At 46.0% G+C, this 9,855-nt stretch overlaps 1 long non-coding RNA gene across 1 annotated transcript; it reads left to right on the top strand.

The window, feature by feature from the left end:
* The first annotated feature begins 1,470 nt into the window (after positions 1-1,470).
* Positions 1,471-8,198, top strand: LOC148223790 (uncharacterized). Its single transcript, XR_015804210.1, has 2 exons — positions 1,471-1,517; positions 7,976-8,198. It is a non-coding gene; the product is annotated as an uncharacterized LOC148223790 (long non-coding RNA).
* The last annotated feature ends 1,657 nt before the right edge of the window (positions 8,199-9,855 follow it).

The raw sequence follows: 9,855 nt of genomic DNA, 5'->3' as shown, positions 1-9,855 counted from the left end.
GATAGGGATAGGGATAGGGACAGAGGCAGGGACAGGGACAGGGAAAGGGAAAGGGAAAGGGAAAGGGAAAGGGAAAGGGAAAGGGAAAAGGACAGGGACAGGGACAGGGACAGGGACAGGGACAGGGAAAGGGAAAGGGAAAGGGAAAGGAAAAGTGACAGGGACAGGGACAAGGACAGGGACATGGACAGGGACAGGGATAGGGAAAGGGACAGGGACAGGGACAGGGACAGGGACAGGGATAGGGACAGGGACAAGGACAGGAAAAGGGAAAGGGAAAGGAAAAGGGACAGGGACAGGGACAGGGACATGGACAGGGACAGGGACAATGCTCATCTTGTCTGGCCACAGCTGCCCAGGGCAGTGGTGGAGTCCCCATCCCTGGAGGGATTTAAAGCCATGTGGAGGTGGCACTTGGGGACAGGGTCACAGTGCTGGTAATGCTTGGACCTCATGATCCCCAAGGCTTTTCCAAGCTAAGATTCCAGGATTCTGTGGTTCTGTGAAGCACTTCAGTTGTTCCTGTTGATGGAATTCCTCCATTGGCCACCCAAAACAAGGCCCAGATCTCCCATCCCAAGGACAGGACCGAGCTCTCAGAGAGTTTTGACTGAGTCCCTGTAAAAATCCACGAAGAGTTTCTGATGGATGCAATATTCCTGATAAAATGGGGGGTCCTGCAGGTATTTTGGGAAATCAGATCTCCTCACTTGGGTGCTTGGTTAGGAGCCCAGGGTTTTTTTCTATTGGAAGTTCTTGGATTTGTTTGCATGATTTCTGTTGCTGGTGCTGTTTTTTGGAAAACAAACAAACAAACAAGTAAAAAAAAGAAAAAGGGTAAAAGAAACAAAAGAAAAAAGAGAAAAAATAAAAAGAAAGAAAAGAAAAGAAAAGAAAAGAAAAGAAAAGAAAAGAAAAGAAAAGAAAAGAAAAGAAAAGGAAAGAAAAGGAAAGAAAAGAAAAAAGGAAAAATCCAAGAAAAAAAAAAGAAAAATAGATGAGAAAAAAGAAAAAAGGAAAAGAAGAAAAAAAGATAAAAAAGAAAAAATAGACAAAAAGAGAAAGAGAATAGGAAGAAAGAAAAAAAGAGGAAGAAGAAACAAGAAAAAATAGAAAAAAGAAAAAAGATGAAAAAGAAAAATAAAAAAGATAAAAGAGATAAAAAAGATGAAAATGAAAAAGAGAAAAAATATTAAAAGGAAAAAAGAAAAAAAGAAAAAGTGTAAAGAAAAAAGGGAAAGAATAAAGAAGAATAAGCAAGAAAAAAGAAGGGGATTCTCTGAATGGGCTCAGTTTTCATGAGAAATATTTTTTTTTCCACAAAGAAAGCTCGAGTTTCCCTAAAAACTGATAAAATTCTGTTCTCTAGTGTCCATTTTTTAAACAAATCCTCGCCATGTGACAGAGTGACATCACTTGAGTTCCCAGCTGAGTTGGCCAAACAACAGCACAAACACTGCAGCACTCAGGACCAGAGCGAGTTACCAGCAGCAGCAGGAAAATTCAGCACCCACGAGGTGGTTTTTTTTATTTTTCTGGGTTTTTGTTGTTGTTGTTGTTGTTTTGTTTTGTTTTTTTAAACCACTTAAAATGTAATATTTCTTCAGCAGTGTCTGTAGATTTTCAGGATTTTTTACCTCTCATTTTTTTTTCCTTTCTGCTGTTGTTTGTAACGTCTCTGAAAGCCTTGAAAAATGTCACATTTCCATCAGTTAGCAGAGGATGAGGTTTGATATCCAAATTCAGACTCAGATGCCATGGTGGCTAAAAACAAGACTGTGAGAGTCATAAGCTGACAATTACATTTTACATCTTATGGTATCTTTTCCATATTAACAAATAAACAGCCTAAAATCGTGAGAGTGACACTGATGAGAGAAGGTGGTTTAGGAATATCAAAACTGCAAACAGGTGAGGAACCACCATAGATCATGATAAAAAGAGGCCAGGTGGATAAAAATCTGCCTTGGGAATTATTTGTAGGGCAAATGAAGGTGGGAGAAAGAGTAGAGAAGTTGTAATTATTTATTCTCTGTTTTCTCCACCATCATTTCTTTGCATCCAAACTAACAGGAAATGATCAAAGCCAGAGAAATTTGCTTTGGATTGACCAACACTTTATTTAAATTAAAACAAAAAAATCTGCTCTGTTTTGTCTTCCCTCCAGATGAATATTAAAAGGAGGCATAATTGACATTCCAGCCCACTACAACTTCACGTCCTGTTTGGAGCTAAAATGGAACAAATTTAAGTCATTTTCTTACTGTGGGCATGAAAGGGACTGTGGGCCTCTAATCACTGCCTGTGGGTTTGACTCAGCCATCCATAAACTGCAATATCCACTCGTTTATTCCTTTGCATTCAATTGCCTCCAAATTGCTTCAAACAGGCTCCAAGGCTGCTGGGGAAAGAGGAATTCTGCCTGATTTTCATTAGAGGGGACAGGAGTGAGGAGGAAATGGGAATTCTGGGCTCCTTCCTTCCTTCCTTCCTTCCTTCCTTCCTTCCTTCCTTCCTTCCTTCCTTCCTTCCTTCCTTCCTTCCTTCCTTCCTTCCTTCCTTCCTTCCTTCCTTCCTTCCTTCCTTCCTTCCTTCCTTCCTTCCTTCCTTCCTTCCTTCCTTCCTTCCTTCCTTCCTTCCTTCCTTCCTTCCTTCCTTCCTTCCTTCCTTCCTTCCTTCCTTCCTTCCTTCCTTCCTTCCTTCCTTCCTTCCTTCCTTCCTTCCTTCCTTCCTTCCTTCCTTCCTTCCTTCCTTCCTTTCCCCCTCACTCAGTTCCACAGTTGTGTTCAAATCCCTTTGTGTTTCCAGACAAAGCCTGATCACTTTTTTTTTGGGAGATAGCTTTAACATTTCAGGCCTTTTGGAGATTATAAAATCTATCAAAATGTAATTTTTGTGTCTCAGTGTGATGGACAAGCCATGGGCCAGGTGTTCTGTGGTGTGGACATGGACACCACAAGGGTGGTGCACATGGGCTTTTCCCTATTGCTGGCCACAAAAACTCTGGATTTATCCCCCTTTTTTTCTTTTCCCATCCTAGATGTGACAAGCCATGCATTACTGATGCCTTCCCTAATCCCTGTCCACATCAGCTGATGGAGAAAGAAACATCTTGAGATGTTTTCTGAGCTGCTCTGGACACGGAATCCTCAGGAACTGGGCTGCCCCACTGGACAGCTTTGCTGGTTCTCCATTCCCAATCCTTGCTTTGCTAAGAGCAGCAGAGCCAGGGTGTAAAATACTTCTGCTCCATGCCTGGACCCTCTGGAGATGGGAATGGTGGATGCAGCTTTGCAGAGCAGCTCCCTCATTTCCTCCAGCACTCACAGGGCTCCAGTGAGCAAAGCAGCCAGAGCAGAAAATACTGCATTGCACCAAAGGCACCGAGACAGGGAAAGAGAGAGAGAGAGACAGAGAAACCCCCCAGTGTGACAGGCAAAGGCTGTGCCTGCCCCACTCCTGACAGGCTGTGCTGGGCCATGGAGCAAGGCACAGTTTCCACACAAACAGGGCTGGGGAAAGCTCATCTCCAGCCCTGGGAGGGTTTGTGGTGCTGCATTTCATCATGAGCCACCCTGAGAGCTCAGTTTCAGCTCAGGCACCTGCAGAGAGGCAAAGAAACATTTCCAGCTTGGAAATGGGAGCTGCAGTGTTGGCTCAGCCCGGGGAAGGGTCAGTGCAGGCAGTCACAGCACGTTTTCCACAGGCTGTGTCTCTGCTGGGCTTTCCCATTTCTGTCCCCTCGGCTCTCTGGGCTTTGGGACCCCTCTGCTCTCTGTCCTTGGCACCCTGCAGTGAGCTGGGCCAGCTGTGCCCTCTCCAGGCAGGAATAAATGTGGATAGGGAGAGCAGGAGCTGACCCAAACAGGGGCACCGAGGTGGTGACACACACCAGGAACTGAGGCTGCTCCATGTCAGCCTTATCCAGCATCCTCACCCTGCAGGATCATCCCTCACATCATCATTCCTACTGGAAATGGGGTGAGCTCCTTCTGGCACAGCTGAATGCTGGAGGAGGAGACAATCCTGATGATCTTGGCCAGGAATCCAAACCCTAGAACTGAGCCCAGGACAAGAATCCAAACCCTAGAATTGAGCCCAGGACAAGAATCCAGGCCCTAGAACGGACCTCAGGACAAGAATCCAAAACCTAGAACTGATCCCAGGTCAAGAATCCAGGCCAAGATATGAGGAGTGCTTCCTAAAGCAAAAAAAAAAGGAATATGCCTCTTTTTAAAATGCTCCTGTATAATCAGTGACCAAGCTGAGGGCTGCAGCTTATGTGTCACCACAAAATAAGCCATGGAGCCATTTGACCTCCCAGCCTCATCTCCTGGCATTCCTCCCTCAGGAAAAGCAGCAGAGGTTCCTTGGTGCCCATGGAAATGAAGGTCACAGAATCCCAGGATCACCGAGATGGGAAAAGATCTCCAAGGTCATGGAGCCCAAGCTGTGCCCAATCCTCACCTTGTCACCAGCCCAGAGCACTGAGTGCCACATCCAGGCCTTCCTTGGACACCTCCAGGGATGGATGGGGACTCCAAACCTCCCTGGGCAGTCCCTGCCACCCTTTCCATGAGGAAATTCCTCCTGATGTCCAAAGTCATGGATGAAGTCACTGTGAGGTCTGTCCAGGGCAGTGGCTGTGCCCTCACTGCTAGAACACCATCCTGGTCTTATCAAAACCAATCACCACTGTGCTGGGAGACAACTCCTGTCTCATATTCAGGTGATTCTGTCCATAAATGGTTAAATTTGGGGGTTTTGTCCCCTTTACCCCATGGGTTATAATGGAGAGGAGTCTCTGAGTGGCCCTTGGCTGGTGAGGTTCCATCACTGAGGTACCAAAACAGAGCACCCAGAACAGCCTCTGACCACGAGCCCTTCTTGCACACCTTGAACATCCTTCCACTCTAAAGTTTGTCTCCAAAGAAGTTGGAATATCCATGTGCTCTGGAAATGGAGGCGAGAAGGAAAGTTGGAGATGGAAAAACACAAACAAACAGGGGGAAAAAAAAAATCATGAATATAATCTGTGAGAGGCAATAGTACCTCCTGCAGAGACAGTAAACAGAGATGAGTTGTTTCCAAGGAATACCCGGTAACAGATCCTGGAATCAGTGAAAGCTCAGAGTAAACAGGGGGAGGGAGGCAGGAACAGAGAAAAATCAAATGAATCTTTTCCTTCTTGTCTTCTTGATTATCATTGTTCATCTGAACATCAAAAATCACATAATATTGTGTGTCTGGGGAAAGATAAATTGCATTGCCAGCAGGAAATGGGGTGGGAGGAGAACTCCAAACCCCCATTTGTCCTCAATCTGCTTCAAACCCTCAGCTGAAACACAGTGGACAAACCTTGAAAAGAGTCAGGCACTAGAGATGATGGGACACATGGAAAAATCAGCTGCAGACTGGAGAAGAGCCACTGGGAATCAGTTTCTGAGGGAATTTGGAGGATTTATATTTAGGTGGCTTGTAGGAAGCCCTTCAGGGGGATTTGCCATTCAGAGGGTTAAGTTTGGGCTACCTGGAGCTCCATCCTCTTTGAGGGGTAGGAAATTGGCCCTGTGAAAAAGAAGCACCCAAAAATCTCTGGTTGCTATTTTGATAATTGGAGAAGTCTTTGCAAGAAAAGGTCGAAGCCAGAAGTCAGGATGCATTTTATTGTCCTTTGTAGCAGAGTGATCAATTCCCACCTCTCCTGCACTTGGTTGGAGACTTCACATTGCAATCATTAAAGGGCTTGGACACATCCAGGGATCCAGAGGCAGCCACAGCTTCCCTGGGCAACTCCTGCCAGAGCCTCCCCACCCTCCCAGCCAGGAATTCCTTCCCCAAATCCCATCCATCCCTGCCTCTGGCAGTGGGAATCCATTCCCCCTTGTCCCCAGTCCCTCTTCAGCTCTCCTGGAGTCCCTTTAGGAACTGAAAGGTCACAACGAGCTCTCCCTGGAGCCTCCTCCAGGCTGGACAATCCCAATCCTCACAGGAGCAGTGCTCCAAGGCTCAGCCTGGCTGCTCTCTTTGCCATCTGTATTTTAGGATGTGTTGCATTACCTGTGATTGTTTTTTAGCACCAGTTTGGATTTTGGTGGGGTAGAAAGCCACCCTTACATCACGAATTGAACAAACAAGGGGCTGTGCCAATGGGGACCCCAAAAGTGCTGTGTGGGGAAATTCTCTGTTGTTCTTAGGGGGCAGACAATGAGGATGGGCATGGAGATGCTCTCCTCTGTTCCTGCTGTTAACTGGGAATGTCTGGCTGGAGGGTCAGGTCAGAACCTCTCTGTTGGTGGCTCAGCAGTGCAGCCACGTCCTCACTCTTCCAGGCAGCCCCTGGAGATTTGTGGAAGCTCCAGGTTCCAATCCCTCCATCAAGCAGACAAGGGACAATTATATTTGGAAGGCAAGTGTCAGGGACAGATGTTCCTCACGTTTTCTGCTGCCTTCCCCTATGGCCCATTAACAATGCTGTGTTATCCATCTTCCACAAACTTCCTGGGGCTGGGACCTTGCTGGGCTGTGCTGGTGCCTCTGGATAAATCAGCCAGAGGTGCCCAAGCTCTGCAGCCCCAGGGCTGAGCACACTTTGTCACAAAGGCCATGGGGTCACCAGTGATGCTGTAACTAAACCAAGGCTCCACCAGCTGAGCTCCAGCCCTTCTCTCCCCGAGGCCTGGGAGTCCTGCTGGGAGAGGTGACAGCAAAGCTGCCCCTCTCCTTGTCATGTCACAGGGCTCAGTTTTGGCTCAGGGCTCCTCCAGGATGTGTGGGGACAGTCCCTGCCCCAGAGTGGGGTCAAGGCCAGGCTCTAACACCTGCAGTGCCCATGGGTCAGATCATTACCATGATTACCATGCACAGCTCACTCTGCTCCCAGCTCCTTCCAAACCACCTCTCCTTGCTCGGTTTTCAGAGCAGCTGAGCAGAGGGAGAGGAGTTTGGAGTCAGATGTGAGAAGGAAAATTGCCAGCACCACCAGCACAGGTCACTGAGTGTGTCTGAGCATCCCTCACCTCCCTGTGCCTCACCCTGCCCTGGATATCCATGAGACCAATCCCAGGGCACTGCAGGGAGATGGTTTTAGATGCCAATTTTTTTTTTCTGTATTTTTCAAGCTGCTCTGGGCTTGGCCTTTGAGCCTCTACAAGTGGCTGTTTCCAACCCCTCCAAGGGAGCTCACCCTGCTTCCCTGCAGGAATTTGTTGCCTTGGCAGTGAGCAAAGGAAACTCAAAGTGCTTTAAGGGGACGTGGATGTGGATGTGTGATGCAGTCCCCACAAACCAACCTCTAAGTGACTCCCACTCAAACTCACTCACTGGACGCTGCTCTCAGCTCCTTTTCTTGCACCTTCCCCCTGCTCCCAATTCCCCACCTTCCCCTAAATCCCACACCCTCAATTTTCCAGGCAGCCAGAGGACAGATGTGTTTATTTGCAGGGTGCCAGGCTGTTATTCCTGACTCTCCCCCTGTTTTTTTTTTTTTTTTTTTTTTTTTTTTTTTTTTTTTTTTTTTTGTTTTGTTGGTGTTTTTTTTTTTTTTTGTTTTGTTTTGTTTTGTTTTGTTTTGTTTTGTTGTTTTGTTTTGTTTTGTTTGTTTTTTGGTTTTGTTTTTTTTTTTTTTTTTTTGAAGCACTGGGCGAGTTATTTGCCTGGCACCCTGTGTGTCAAGCCCTGCTCCTGTAAAACAAGCAGGGGATGATGCTGGGAAAATAAATACAGAGCTGGCTGGCTGTACATAAAAATAGCTGAGATTGTGGGGGAATTGAAGCACCAAGCTGTGTGCTTGTTTTGCTAAGGACTTGCAATGAATTGTGCTTATTTCATCCAGAATTTGTGGAGCTTGGTGGGAAATCCTTGTGCTGCTGTCATCCATCCTGGCCTCTGGAAATGCCTTGCTACAATTTTTACACCAGCTGAGGAAATATTCCCCTGCTAAAACAGATTTTTTTTTTTTTCCTCTCTTATACAGGCTGCCCATGGAATGATTAAGTCTGCAAAAGACCTCGAAGATCATTAAGTCCAGTCATTAACTCAGCACTGCCAAGCCCAACCACTAAACCACATCCCCAAGTACCACATCTACACATTTTTTGAAATTTCCAGGGTTTGTGATTCCACCACTTCCCTGGGCAGCCTGTGCCAGGGCTTGAAAACCCTTTCAAAGAATAAATTTTCTCAAGTATCCAACCTGATCTTGGGACTGCAGGAGCTGATCTGTGATTTAAAAAAAAAAAAAAAAAAGGGAGAGCAGCTTAGGAGGGAAGGACAGATTTTACACCATCACAAACTTGGTATTTTGAGTAGGGATGATTTTGAAAATTTGCTAAACAAACTTGGTTGTTTCTCATCCAAGAGAGCACCAACAAAACAACCCCCAGCAGGAATTTTTTTGCCCAGATGTTTCAGAGATGTGAGTTTTGGTCTGGTCCCACAAGCAGCTGTCCTGCCATTTTTTGGATGTGCAAAAAAAGGAGCTGGAGGTTTCCTAAAAAAAAGGGAGGCCGAGGTTTCCTAAGCTGATTTTGCATCAGGAAAAAAAAGATTTTGTGAAAAAAAAGATTTTGTGAAATTTTTCAGTAAGCAAGGTGCACAGACCTGGAGACATCACAGGGGAGGAGATCCATGGATTTAGGGTGCTGATCTTGAGTACAGGAAAACCAGAATCTTAAAAACTTCCCTTGCAAGGAAACTCTTTGCACTAAACCTGACTTTGCTTTTGCTTTTAAGTAATTTCCAAGTTTTGTGCACGGCCAATATTTCTTCAGGACAGTAAAAAACTGAGCAAGGTTCTCCTCCAGGATGTCCTGGGCAATAACAGAGTGAGGAGGAGGAGGAGGAGGAGGAGGAGGAGGCTGGTGCTGCCCAGCTCCTGGGACAGTTCCCTTTGGGAAACCAGGCCCATCTGTGGAGCAGCCACCATTTGGGATGGGGCCATAAATAACATGGGACATGTGGAGCTCCAGGGAAATAAGCCCTGGATCCCAGCACCATGCAAAGGGATATATTTTCCTTTTATTTATAACAATTCTGTGCCTGCCTGACCCCTGCTCCCTCACAAGCTGATGCATGTTCACAGTTCCAAGGCCAATTTTCTCCTCAAGCAATGGGAAATATGCACCAAGCAGCAAGGACCAATTGCTTCATTTGTTTTCTTCAGAAACCACTGACCTCCAGCCATTTCAGACCTCATAAAATACATGGAGAGGTGTGGATCCATCCAGACCTGGAGGAGTAGGTGCTGTATCCAGGTATCTTCTGTAAGAAAAGAAAGAATAACCCTCCTGACTTGGATATTTGCTCAAAGCAATTCCTTCAGAGGAACCAGGCAAACTGTTTTACAGTCTACCAAAAGCTGCAGGCAGCACAGGAGCAAATTCATCTCCTTTTTATGTTTTTTTAATTTTTTTTTTTTCACAATGAAATGTAGACTTTCATTCCCAGCACTGCCAAGAGTTGTTGCAGCACCATCACTTTCTGTCTGTCTTAATCAGTGCAGTCCTGTTATTTCACAGCCTCGCTCTGCTCTGCTCTTTTTTTAGTTTTTTTTTTTTTTTTGGTGCCTTTACCATTTCATTATTGATATTTCCTTTCTGCTTTTAGGTGGGATGATGCTATAACTGGGAACTGCCACTTTAAGCAAGCTTGCAGTCAATAGTCATAGATCCAGCAGGCTCTGGCTGTCAGTCTTTCTGCTGCCTGCTCTGTTTCATTTTTCACAGTTTTCATCCCCCCAAGGAAGATTTCATTCTTCCCCTCCCTTCCTCCCAAGCCCCAGCCCAAGCAGAATGGGTTTTTTTTGCAGGATTTGGACAGCTAGAAATGCTTCCATAGCTGATTCTTGAGCACAGG

Source organism: Sturnus vulgaris, chromosome 5 (assembly GCF_052056855.1).
Source record: "Sturnus vulgaris isolate bStuVul1 chromosome 5, bStuVul1.hap1, whole genome shotgun sequence".
Classification (NCBI taxonomy): Eukaryota; Metazoa; Chordata; class Aves; order Passeriformes; family Sturnidae; genus Sturnus; species Sturnus vulgaris.
This window is presented reverse-complemented; position numbering and strand designations above follow the sequence as displayed.